Consider the following 14,605-nt stretch of genomic DNA (forward strand, 5'->3'; position numbering starts at 1 on the left):
TAAGGGACACCAAAGATCAAGCCAGTTTTTCTCGTATTAGTAAATTAATCAAGCAGAATACCCAGATAACTACGCTTGGACACTAGAAGACGCTTGTGAAGAAAGTAAACGAGAAAAAAGAGAATGCTGGTTGTGACACCATCTTCAAGTTTCCGCACTAGTCACCACGACGTCGTTAACCTTGAATGTGTCGTCCGGGCCCTGCGTCGTTCCAGATCGGTGAAAATGAAGTACGTTGTCCTCTGAAGGGGCCAGAGACTTACCTTTTAAAGTTTCGGGAAATTTCGTAGTGCTGAAATTCCCAAAATATGAAAAACACGCACCTTGAAAACTGTGACGTCACGTGCGAAGAAAGCAGTGAGAAATTCTGAAATGAGCGTTTGGCCTTGAAATTCTCCTCTGCTATTATTTTATCACTTTTGATGGTGCAATTAGCCATGTTAAAGCTTTCGGAGTCAGGTGTAGCAGTTTAAACCTATTAATTGCTGCACTTTAGAGTTGTGACTACAGTTTCCCGCTTTTCCCCAGTGACTCCCGCCCCCTATAGTGTCGCACCCTATTTGTTAATTTTTTCTTTTTTGTTTGACGGGTGACTCACAAACCACCACGATTATCGAGTACTCTAATGAACTCCATGTAATGAATTGCGCCTTGTGTGAAAAAAATAGAGGGGTCCTCATACTAAACAGTATATTTATAGAACGTAATGAATGAAAGTTCCTATAGCAGAGGCAGCTTGTGTTATTTGGCGGAAGCAGTTTTCGCGACACGTAACTCATAACATAACACGCGTGGCTGTCCCACAAATATGGTTCACACTTGAAATTAAAGTTCCAAGGGAACAGTACGCGACGCCAGCTTTAGTTTAATTTATTCTGTAGTTGTTGTCTTTCAGTACACGAATCACCATGACTGACATGTATCATCATGTACAGGGGGAATCAAAAGTTCCCGGGCAACGTTCCTATAGGAATACATGGGTAGTTACCTGAAAACTTCTGACCCCCCCTTCTGTACACGCATCTTCAGTCAATATCGCAGCGTCTCTCATTATCACATCGCCATTCTGGGCCGTAATTGAGACCCCGAATAATATTATATTAAGTCAATATTGCATTTTGGTCTGCAGACCTAGACACGGCGTCTACCCTGATCCCAGTATAGCGACATAGCTTGCTGCGTGCGCCCGATCTTTTACGAGTTGAATGAAGCTAACGAAAGCTGCACTACTGTTCAGCTGCTAAAAAGAAACAAAAAACAAAAAAACCTTACTTTTTTATTTATTTTTTTTGCCTTTTACATCGCGTTAACATGCCCTCACAGCTTAACGATGTGTCAGGACTCACCATCTTGAATACGAAATCAGTGTCGCGATTCTCCTATTCGACGCACATCACCTCGTAAAAAAAAAAAAACATTCCGGGAGGCACAAAACAACGTGGCCTTCATTCTTGATTTAAATGCACGCATTAAACGATGACAAAGCGAAGAACACACTAGGACCAGCGCGGACTACAACTTGAGTTTACGCAGTTTCTCTTCGTTTATCGCGCATTTCGATCAAGAAAGAGTTCAAAGCAGGCGGTTATATATATATATTTTTTTTTCATTAACGAGGGTCTCGTACTGGCAGACCTGGTGTCATTAGGTTGTATACGAGGGACTATTGGTCAGCTGCCAGCTCGTAATAAGTTCGCGTGCTACGTGACGCCACACAAGCTTATAAAATGGTGTTCCACACTCGCCGCTTGGCTACAGATGGCGCCGACTGACACTCCCACGTTTAAATTCACATATAAACCCCAAAAAGTGGGTTGGGGGAAGGCGTCTGTGATAGTTCAGTGGTTAGAGCATCGAACGCGTTATTGGAAGGTCGTAGGTTCAATTCGTGCTCATGGTTGGTTATTTGTTCACCCACTTTTCTTCTTATTTACATTACATTTCTTCTAATAACGTCCCCTATACATTTATTGGTAATATTGTCTGTTAGATCTATATATATATATATATATATATATATATATATATATATATATATATATATATATATATATATATATATATATATATATATATATATATATATATATAGTGGGAGTAATAATTCAATGGGCCAGTTAGTCTTCGTGAAGGTATGGGATATGGCACAACGGGAGCGTTGTCAACAAGGATAAATATATTTATTTCCCAACAGTTTCGGGAGGGGACCTCCCTTCATCAGGGGATGAGTTATACTGACATGAGCTTCCAAACTTCCTTGCTGCCGCGTCCCTCTCGCCTTGAAAGACGTTTGCGAGAGTGAGAGGGAACTGGAAGAAGGAAAAAAAAGGAGAAAAAAGACGAAAAAAGAAAGAAAAGAAAGAAAGTAAAAAAGAGAAATATATATATATATATACATAACACCGCCAAATGAAGAGATGTACAGTCGTTTCTGTGGACAACCTTAGTAAGAAAGAACTCTTTCTTGAGAGAAATGCGCGATAAACGAAGAGAAACAATATATATATATATATATATATATATGTATATATATATATATATATATATATATATATATATATATATATATATATATATATATATATATATATAGATATAGATATATATATATATATATAGTTCATGCACGGACGATACATATATGCAGAGCACTTACAGATTAGAATTTCAAAATATATCAAAATATAGGGCTACTTAGTATTTTTGCTTTAGTTTCTAGCGTTGGCTTAATTTTGACTGAAGTGCTTAATCAAAGCCATGATTACTTTTAGCGACCAGGTATGCAGCGTCATGACGTTATCACGAGGAATAACTCATAGCAGTCATTATACTAAAAAAAGTTATATTCGTGAGTTCTGTGTCTTTATATATTATATCCATGCATGTAATTATGAAAAGGATATACTAAATGTTCCGAAAAAATAACAATGCGAAAAAAAGTATGGATCAGTGACCCATACAGTTGACAGTCAAACAATACTAATGAGCAACACGCGAAAGGATGTTCAACAAAAAAGATAAGATTGCGACCATAAAAAGCATGACTTGATAAGGGGCAACATCAGAAGCTCCATCACTAACAACAAAGTATTAACAATAAATTTTGATTCGAATAGCCTAATTACGGCAATATCATTTTTTTAAATCTTCTCAGCTAATTAACACAAGTGCGAGGCATCAGCAAAAATTAAGCGCCATACTCTACACCTGCCAGCTTCATATTGCTCATTTAATATGTGTAACACACAGTCTTTGATGCGTTTTGTTAGTTATTCACTCCTACATCGCAGTAGTTGTTTACAATCTGCACGAATCACTTATCAGTTGGGAAACAGTTGTGTTTATAACGACCGATAAGTCATCGCACTTCCATGCGCTGCATGGAAGTGCGACATTCGCACACATACACTGCAGCAGAGCTATATAAGATAAGCCGCAAACATCCACACCTGTATGTCAGAAATTCAGGCTTGAATCTATATGCACCCGAGGTATACAAATCGCGCATTGCAAATGCTGCGTTTTCGACGCCGTTCAAGTTTTGATTCCGAGGTTCGGTTTGTTTTCGAAGCTCGGTGTCATATCTCTCTGCCTCAGTATATCAGCACAACCCGAGCGGTATCACGCGCAGTTAGCTGATTACATCCGGTTTGCGTGGTGTGCCTAACTTTATCTTCCAAGAATGCGCTGATTCTAAGCATTTATAAGTGGTATGTTTTCAGCTTCATTTTGTTGAGAAGTGAATCAGGCATGTACTTCAACCTTTAACCAACTAAACAGCCAGCTAAACATCTCTGTTTTACTGTTTCTCCCACCTATGTGACGAAACGTGCGGAGTTGCGCGTGCATGCGTGCGCGAGATTATCTGTCAGCTGCCATGTAACAAAAATACCCGTCCATTGCTGTTCTACTGTACTGTAACTGCATGTCGCTTGCCTCAAACATCCAGTGTAAACCAGAATGTCATTTTGGTATCGTTGTGATACCATTGTGGTACGATTACTTCGGCGAAACAGACATATCACAAAATACTCACGTATCGCATTCCAAAGTTCCATTTTACTGCGCTTATCTACAGAAACCCATGCAGTGTCCTTACTTTGGCATGGTCATCGCAAGGCACAACACGCGCAACGCACGCCATGCCATGCGCATCGTTTTAGGAGCGAAGCTCCTTACAGCGGCACCCGTTCGTCCTTCGTCGTATTACATAACAAGTCTTACGCTTTGACCTGCAAGATGGTGCCAGTGAGAGATTTCTCCTGTGTGTTGTTGAACAATAAAAATTTGGCAGCGTGCGCGTTAACTAAAAGCCGAATTCTCCTGTCTATCATTCCCCATTAGCAGCCATTGGCATGTACATTGAGCACTATCTGTCAGAAAAAGGTTGCTACGTTATACTCGCTGGGTGTAACCTCCTTGATTTTAGAAAGGTTTAGCGAACGTTGGGTCGCAGTGCCATGAATACAGTGAACTAATATATACCATGAACTCGACGTGGTTAAAGGTGGGAAGTAGACCCGAAGCGCAAGTCGTACGAAAGTGTGCGTGTGCCACCTCTCGTTTAGTCCTTGGAATGTCCCCTGGATGGCGGTGCTTCTATATGCGGAATATATGATGAAAATATGCGAGATGGTGGTACTTGGAGTGTTGGCTAGATGGACGAACGGACACACAGAGAGATGCATGGACGGACTCACAGATGGCTGCACCGACGGATGGACGCATGGACGGACGCAGGGGCGGATGCATGGACGAACGCAGGGACTGACGCACAGATGGACGTGCGGACGCACGGACAGACGCATGCACGGACGGGCGAATGGACGCACGCACGGTCACACAGACGGACGCATGGACGGACGGAAGCAAGAAAGAATGGACGGATGGATGCTTCGCCCCACTCTCTATCATTCACCCCGTGGATATGCTGCCATTTTTTTAACTATGCCGCGCTGCTTTCACTCCCCATTTCTTTTCGTGGTACACATGGTCGTGAACCTGACGTACCCGACCCCAAAAAATGGTAGGTTGGTTGACCCTTATGAAATTGGCTAGTAGCTGTAATTCTATGTCCTTTGTCTTCTTTAGATGACTGAAAGAAATGTTAGTGCATACCTTAAACGCCAATGACACATAATAACCAAAAAACAGAAGTCATTTAGGCCAGACACAACTGGTTTTACATCTGTCTGTATTCGTTTCAATGTATGCGTCTTTTTATAAATCATTTATAAGTCCTATGAACGATGTCATTTACAACTCATTTGAACTTCTTGTCCGTCTGTCCGTTTTGTTGTTGTTGTTGTTGTTGTTGTTGTTGTTGTTGTTGTTGATGATGATGATGATGATTTGTCCGTCTACCCTATTCATCCTTTTTATCGGGCCTTAACTCACTTTTCCAGAAATGCAGTTAACCTTACTTTTCGCAGAACGCGTGTCTTATCTTCCTTTCAGCTGGTTTGCGTCCTTTTCAGGGGGTATAATATATGCTGTTTACAACTTCATGCACCACTTTAGTTCCAGAGCAGTAAAGATTATGCCACTAGGAAAAAGCCTCTTCACGCGTTGCGCAGTCGTGTAGCGATCGCTGGCAAATAATAAAGAGCGATGGCTTAGCAGTAAACCTACACAATTGGCTGTCCTCCAAGGGCAAATGTTTTCACCGGTAGTTTACAAAACCAGCCATATCACGCGCTGCATTCATTGTTGCTAGTATTCACGTACAGTGGAAGACCTGAATTAGAGCTAAGCAAAAGTAGGAAGAAAAAAATGGCAGCATATCCACAGAGTGAATGATGGAGAGTGGGGCGAAGCATTCATCCGTCCATTCATTCTTGCTTCCGTCCGTCTGTGTGACCGTCCATGCATCCATCCACCCGTCCGTGCGTGCGTCTGTTCGTGCGTCCGTCCCTGCGTTCGTCCATGCATCCACCCCTGCGTCCGTTCATGCGTCCATCCATGCATCTGTCTGTGTGTCCGTTCGTCCATCTATTCAACATTCCAAGTACCACCATCTCGCATCTTTTCATCATATATTTATTATTTAAAATAAATAAATATATTCCCCATATAGAAGCACCGCCATCTTGCGGGCATTCCAAGGACTAAATAAAAGGTGGCACACGCACACTTTCTTAAGGCTTGCGCTTCGGGTCTACTTCCCATTTTAACCACCTCGAGTTCATTCATGATACATACTAGTTCATTGTATTCATGGCACTGCGGCTCAACGCTTGCTAAACCTTTCTAAAACTAAGGAGGTTACACCCAGCGAGTATAACGTAGCAACCCTTTCTTGTCAGATAGTGCTCAATGTACATGCCGATGGCTGCTAATGAGGATCGCAGCGTGCGCGTTAACTAAAAGCTGAATGCCCCTGTCTCTCATTCCCCCTTAGCAGCCGTTGGCATGTACGTTGAGCACTATCCTTTATTGTTCAACAACGCACAGAGCTAATCTCTCACCGGCACCACCTTGGAGGTCAAAACGGTATACTTGTTACACACTACAATGGCTACGAGGGATGAACGGGTGCCGCTATAAGGAGCTTAAAGGAAGTGTGTACTAATAATTTTTGCACTCGTTTTACGCGCTAAAACCCTGGTATCACCATGAGAGATGCCGTAGATAAGGGATACGGAAGTCACTACCACCTATAGTTTTCTTTAACATGCGGCTCAATCTAAGCCCGGAGGTCTCTAGCATTCTGAACCGCAGAAATGCGGCCGCCGCGGCTGGGTTTTGATCTCGCGAAATTGGTGTCAGCAGTCGAACAACAAAACAAAGAGACCACTGCTGCGGGTGGAGTGTCTACTCTTGCTTAACCCCTAATACTGTGACGAGGCGAAACTAACCAATAGATCACTTACACAAGTTACTCAGTAACTCAGTTTCACCATCGCCCTCGATATTGATTGATGGATCGATATGTGGGGTTTGACTTTCCAAGTCCCTCATATGATTATGAGGGACGCCGTAGTGGAGGGCTCCGGAAATTTCGGCCATTTTGGGTTCTTTAACGTGCACCCAACTCTGAGCACATGGGCCTACAACATTTCCGCCTCCATCGGAAATGCAGCCGCCGCAGCCGGGATACGAACCCGCGACCTGCGGGTCAGCAGCAGAGTACCTTAGCCACTAGACTACCACGGTGGGGCCCTCGATATTGGCATTTTGGCTGAAGATATCAAGTTCCTTTCTAACAATTCTTCTGATTGCTTCCGAACTATATAGCATTTCGAAACCTGTTCAAAATTCTCTATTATCCGGGAAATGCGATATTAGTTTGATGCCCTCACAGTTACTTTTTCTGTAGCTGCATTTGCAACCTCAATGACTAAAGACATCATTTGAAACAGCAATTATCAAAGTTTAACTTGTGGCCACACAACCTGCACGATATTCCAAGCGGCCTGTACCTTGCTATCGTTGTAGCTCATAGTGACGTGACCGCACCATGGCTGGGGTGGCTATTCTAGCCACTCAACCATGGCTGCACGCTTCGCTACATTCCGATAAGCAGCAGCGCTACCGCAGCATCACACGCCGCTTACGTCACCAGCGGCGGCTAGAAAAGCAGACTGCAAGCTCGCAAGATTATTATTGGCTCCGTTATGTCACAGGAGCATGACGTCAGCAAGAGGTCAGTATGCTCGATCCAATGCTCTTGATATATGTCGTATAAACACTAGTGTTTTAATGTTGGGATCCATTCTTCAATCGACATGACATCCTACAAATTGATTACCTTGCAATTTGTGAATTTTGGCAGATTCGCCAAAAGAGAGAAAGGAAACTCTTGTGTGAAGAAACCATCGCAGTTTTGAGACATAAAAAAATAGTCTTCTAGTAATTCCTGTGGCGCACTAAAATTCAACTTAATTCAAGGACGAAACCGAAACTGATGCACCAACGAGCGCTACACGCCAAAGGACGTCGCTGATCTAGACAACGACTACAAAAGTGCGGTTCTTGCACGTTCGTTAACGTAGGTGAGCCATCCATGCTGCAATCGTCAGCTCTGCCCGCACACCCTCACTACGTCGATGGTTGCTATAACGACGCTCATTCATTTTAAACATATCAGAAGAATCTCGCAGTCAACCCCCCCCCCTCACTTCGGTTACAAATTCATCATTACAATTCGTTGATTTTTATTACTTCGCAATTACTGCACAAGGCCATGTTTTTCATATTTCAAAGCGGCGATGAGTTTTTCGCGTGAAGGACTTCGGTTGTTTCATTGGACATGAAACACAACTGAACGAGTTACATGAAACAAGTTACAGCACAAGAAAACTTCCTTGCGCTGTGCAAATGTGTTGATTCCAAATCACCAAATAGCTCAAGCATCCAGGTAATCAGGATAAACAAAACTTCAGTAGTCCTTGCTTGACGTTTCCTTTATTTCTTTCTTTCTTTCTTTTTTTTTCTTTCGTTCTTATTAGACAACAACGGTGGTCATTCGTCCAAAACCACGCAACATTGACCAGCAACAATGTAAAATGAGAAGTCACCGTGATAAAAGCTCAGATTGTACACATTAAAATGGACTGATGCCCAACAGTCCCACGTTCGAGTAATCTTTAATTTGCTTGTAAACAGAACATGTGAATACGCATGTGACCGTCGCACTTTAGAAGGCCGAATATCTGTACGCTCGCCGGCACCAAATTTCTGTCGCCGGCACCAAATTTCTGTTAAGCTACGCTTAACAATAATTGGCTCATCCCTTATTGCACCTGGCAACAAAAATAAGGCGCTTGGTATGTATAGTAATGAATTATCCAGTGTTCAGTCCACCCACACCTTGGTAATACATCAACGGATGCATGAAAGAACGGAACAGGGTTGAAAGTCTCTGAGTAAATGACCCCGTCAGGAAGCCCTTCAAAGGGACCAAAATACGTGGTTCAAGTCTCCCCGCAGAGCCAACAAATCAAGTTGCCTGAAAGAGGCTGTGGTCTCTTGAGCGAGGAGCAAAAGATGCGTGAAGGCGATGAACGCAAAGGGGACGTGTGACACTCCTATTCACACTCCCTTTCATTCACAGTTCGCACGTTTGCTTTCTCTCTTTACGGTGATGTGTCAGTGCGAAAGCTAAAACTTACATACGTTCATTTAAGCTCGAGAGCACTCATTTGTCTATTTAAACAACTCTTCCTTCATTATCTGGCTAGACGTATAGCCGCAAAACTCCACCAACGCGAAGCGGTTCGTCGTGGGAAAGAAAGAAAGAAAGAAAGAAAGAAAGAAAGAAAGAAAGAAAGAAAGAAAGAAAGAAAGAAAGAAAGAAAGAAAGAAAGAAAGAAAGAAAGAAAGAAAGAAAGAAAGAAAGAAAGAAAGAAAGAAAGAAGTTTCAGCGGGTGACCATAATCGCAGCATCAGAGAATGTGACATTCCGTTTTTCACAACGCATGTTAATCGCATGCTTAGTACTAGCCGCCAAAACCGGAATGGAAAAGTTCTTTCGTATTAGGATGCATTTGGACATGATGCGCGTCATATTTTAACGCACCAGTTACTCAACACGGTTTCATAGAGAACAAATAATTGAGAGAATATAGCAAACTACGCAGATCTGTATTCACAACAGGCGTACCCACACGTACACACCCATACGAAATTTGAAATGATGTCAGCGCACCAAGCATACACCGAATAAACCTAAAAATACATTTATAATCCTCCTGAATTCACACTATCTATCAGAATATTGACGACTTCAAAATTAAAGCTGAAGCTTTCCTCTGCAGAGCATGGCTTGCCCCGCCGCGGTGGTCTAGTGGCTAAGGTACTCGGCTGCTGACCCGCAGGGCGCGGGTTCGAATCCCGGCTGCGGCGGCTGCATTTCCGATGGAGGCGGAAATGTTGTAGGCCCGTGTGCTCAGATTTGGGTGCACGTTAAAGAACCCCAGGTGGTCAAAATTTCCGGAGCCCTCCACTACGGCGTCTCTCATAATCATATCGTGGTTTTGGGACGTTAAATCCCACAAATCAATCAATCAAATCAATGCAGAGCATGGCTTAGCGGTTTAGGTGCTGCACTGCTAAGCACCAGAGCGCAGTATCGATTCCAAGCCACAATGGCATATCAAAAGAAAATACACACGTATTTTAAGACTTAGGTGCACGGTAAAGAACTTCACGTAATAAAAATTAATTCGAATTACTCCACCATTGCGTGCGCTGTTATCAAGTTCTCGCGTAAACCCCCTAGAATGTGACTGGTTTTAACATCGGGCTACTGTCGAGATGTGATGGACACGGACAACAGTATAAGTGATGGTCACGCTAAAACTCACCTTCAATCGCGTTCGAGTCACCAGCTGTCGCTTCCGCGCGGTGCTTCACCTTTCCACCAACAGCAGGCGACGGTGAACCAAGATGATCGCAATGGCAGTAGAGAACAATCGACTCAATTTCTGCAGCCCTTATGGGAGCACGGCGTGTAGCATAAAACTAAAATGACGCACTGGACCGTCCATCGGCACCAAACGCAGACAGGAAGTCCACCTTGCGCAGTCCACCGCCAGTGAGTCTGTCAGACGACAACGCTCCGAAAGTGGCGATGAGCTTTGGTGAAGAGAGCACGAGACGAGAATCGCGCGCGCGTAGCCTATATTGCGCCGACACGCGGGTTTTGACTGCAGCGAAGCGAGCGACCCACACGTTGGGCGCACGCACCGGCTGCGTGGTGGAAGGACGCTGACGGTGGGAAAACGCTCGGCGCGATGCGCCTGTCACGACGACGAGTGCGAGCAACAAGTCCGCAGCGTCGGTGCGCGGCTTTAACCGCGTGGCGCTATCAGTGAAAGAGAGAAAACGACGCGCTCGCTCGTGTTCGCTACGCTTCTCTTTCGCGCCAGTTTTATACGTCCGCACTTTCGCGCCACGATTTGCGGGGCACGCTTCCATGCGCTCTGTTCGCCACATTTATGGCGCCCTCGAGCTGCATACCGCGGCCGCATGTAGTACGCTTCCGACGCTACATAATCCGAACTGCAAAGCTATGACAGCTTATCTATTGTCGCGAGTAGAAACCACTAGCTGGGTGCATACGACAGTCGAAAACGCGCGTACCCACATGCGTCAGTTTCCTATGAACCGTAGTACCGATAAGGTATACAAAACCTAACTCTGGAGTGTGAAGTGTAGCATGCCGAAGGGCCAAAATATTACATAGGCAGATATTATAAAAGCACTCCATGCTAAATAAGTGCAAAAGAACTGCAAGGTAAGAATCAACACATGATGACCTATTTCCTCATTAAAGCGTAACTCGTAAGCAGCTTTATCTTATGTTAAATGACAATGCGTCTTGTCTTTAGGCTCTATTTGTTCCTTTCTCAGCCTATCCCGCTTTCGCAAATCCAATCCAGCCACTATTGATGGTCCATATACCATCAGAATCGGCTGCATTTTTTTTTCTCTAAGGCACAACTGTAGCGTAAGAATATTGTAGTATACGGGACCCAGGAAAAACAAAGAAAACGTGGTGAAATTATCGTTGTGGCACTGTAGCATACACGGAATTCCAAGTGTCATACCATTTAGGTTAAAACAGGCCGGCAATGTCACGCATTAAGTGCGATGAAATAATCAGGGAATAACATCGCACAGTACCGCATTGCAAAATATTATCACATTTCAATCCCAGCGCCTCGACCTTATCCACAATACAGAGATGACATGTTGATGCGGACGCCAGAAGAGCTTTGCCCATGAGATATCGGTGCATGATGAGGATAGCATTCAGCACACAACTCTAACTTGCGTAATTAGTGATCACAAGCCAAAGGAGCTCGTAATCAATCTTTCTCTTTTGTATACACTACACAGCCACGCTATCATTTGACTGGTCGGAGTAATAGATCCCCGTACATCTGTAGAGTCCGGTACAGTAATACCCGGCCTTTTATGCATTACGACCCACAAGCAGCGCTGTTCAGCTTGCTTTCAGCGTGGCTTTTGTCCACGTAGTTTTTTGTGGAAGTGCGAGAGGTGGCATGGTTCATTCACCATGTACGCTTTGATTTAACAATCATTTCATTTAACACTTAACGCCCTTTAACGATTGATTTACTGATAAAGCCCGAAAAAAATTCTTGCAGTGAATTGTTGCGTATACTCCGATAACAAAGTGCTGGTATGCAATTTCAAGCGCAAAGAATGGCCCACGCCATGTTTATGACTTACAGAAACACCCTCTAGATGCAAGCCAAGGAACGTTGCACGCGATAAAGCTTCTTGAATAGGAGTTTTTGACTATATATATATATATATATATATATATATATATATATATATATATATATATATATATATATATATATATATATATATATATATATATATATATATATATATATATATATATATATATATATATATATATATATATATATATATATATATATATATATATATATATATATATATATATATATATATATATATATATCCCACTACAATGCATACTTCCGTGGTCTACTAACAACGACGGCACCCTCACGTCCAAACGCACCATGGCGCGCACTCATTCGCCATTTGCAGGTGACCCACATTCTTGTAAAACACTGAAAGAGCATATTCCGACTGTACATGTTATTCCCAAGGCACGGGCTCACTTTTTCTCTTTTAATCTGCCTCCCAGAGTCTCGAACTTAAATGGCTGGCAGCATCCACCACCAGCAGCAGTGTCCCGTTAGCGTGAGGAAAGACCGAACGCGATATGGTGACGAGCGGCTGTTGAGTGAACGCTTCGAGAATGGATGAAGAAATCCTTCTGCTATTCATGCGTTCTATCGTATACTTCCAAATCGTGCGCTGTTAACACCCACCAACGTAGCAGAACAAGGCCGACATCGTCCGCCTTAATGTTCCTTTCGGAACTTTTGCTCGCGTCGGATCAGCCAATAGACGTGCGCGGAATGTATTATCCAATAAAGAGACGAATCACGAATACGGTCCGAGATCGACACCCCTGATCTAGTTGGTTTCAGGTATAAAGTGATCAAGCTATATGTCCACGGCGAGGCGAATTCGCATGCAAACTTCCTCCCCGCCACTTTACCCTATATCTACTTCAGTGAAGCGCACAATGAATCACTTCTTAAACTCGTGAATTCCAGGTATCTAACAGTCAACAACGTCATTCCAGATCATACTGCGCGTTCATTTCAAGTATTCGACATAACACTTTTCCATTGGCGGCATCCTCAAGGGAAAAGAAAGCAGCGGAACCCGTAACCGAGCATATGCCTTCTCTTGATGGAAGGCAGAATAAAAGGCAATATCAAGACCTCAAAAACACCTTCACATAGCTACATTGAAGTCAAGGTTGAAACATAAGTGACTCTGCCGTTGCTCTTGTCTTCTGCACGTCTATCTTTTGTTCCGGCTTCTAGAATATGCCATGAGTTTCTTATTTCCAGCGCTTTACAAGAGTCACAACCGTCCTCGTCGTCATGAAGACTGCGCCGATTTTAAAGTAATGGCCGCATTATATGAGCAGTCACCTTATTTAAGTCATCCCATAAACCATCCACCTGTCTTTTTTTAATTTTTACCAGTCAATCCCATTTCTCGTCACTGTTCAGCTAAACCATCGATCAATCCCTTTCTTCGTATATCCTTTGGTAGCTTACTGATTGATTTATTCGCAAGTCAGTCAGCCATTGCACAGATCTTCACAGAACCCATCTGCTTCTGCCTTATTGTATCACAAGTGTTCGTGAATCACCGCGTGAACTCCGGATATGAATATGCCAAACTGGAGTATGTCGTCATCAGTTCCACCAAACGTATCTAACTGGAGCATGCAGCTGCACCACCGAGCCGAGTCCAGTGGTTCCCGTGTAGACACCCACGCGGAAGTGGCGCGCTGGGCTCACGACAACGCCGGAGGCCGGCACGGAAGCTCAGGAAGTGCGGCTCATCATGGCGCCATAGAGAACGAGGAACGCGGCGCAGCATACTATGAAGCGTACAGGTGCGCTCTCGACTGAATACCCGCGACACGAGGAGGCAGACAGGGGTCGCTCGTAAGCTTATACAAGACGTTTAGTAGAGGTTGACGTAAGAACAAGAAGAATATTAGACGACACGACTGCAAGGCATTAGCGACACGCACATGCAGTATATATACCTACTGAGTGAAATATGAATATTAGTTTAGTTTAAAATCCTGAGGACCTTTTAATAAAGTTCTTGCCCGACTGGCCGCTATAGTATCACAGTACTATCCTATTAGTAAAATCATCACTCGTTTAGAATAGCAGAGAACTGGACTAGTGATTAAGTAGTCATTCTAAAACTGTGTGGAAACCACGTAGGAACGGGACGAGTTGAGGTAACTCACAACATGAGCGCTGACGAACAACAATAATCCTGCCATAGTTGTTCGTCAACGCTCGTGTTGCGTGTACTCGACGCGGCCCCTTCCTGCGCTGCCGTGTACCAACTGGCCTTTTAATTCACTTTTTTTGCAGTCATTAGAGAGTTTTAGTACTGCGGAATGGTGCTACGTACGCATCACGCAAGCGCCTTGCGTTACGTGGCGTCGTTTGCCACTAATCGACTTTTAGTACGCCGTAGTACC

General features: G+C 43.6%; 1 protein-coding gene across 2 annotated transcripts in view; it reads right to left on the reverse strand.

The window, feature by feature from the left end:
* Nucleotides 1–10,798, reverse strand: part of LOC119170523 (sialin-like) — a 121,605-nt gene extending 110,807 nt beyond the window's left edge. For both annotated transcript variants that reach the window (XM_075887186.1, XM_075887185.1), the window contains exon 1: nt 10,308–10,798. The gene's annotated coding sequence lies outside the window, so the exon portion shown is untranslated. The remainder of the gene's footprint in view (nt 1–10,307) is intronic.
* Between the last annotated feature and the right edge of the window lie 3,807 nt (nt 10,799–14,605).

This window comes from Rhipicephalus microplus, chromosome 2, assembly GCF_043290135.1.
Source record: "Rhipicephalus microplus isolate Deutch F79 chromosome 2, USDA_Rmic, whole genome shotgun sequence".
In the NCBI taxonomy this organism is placed as follows: domain Eukaryota; kingdom Metazoa; phylum Arthropoda; class Arachnida; order Ixodida; family Ixodidae; genus Rhipicephalus; species Rhipicephalus microplus.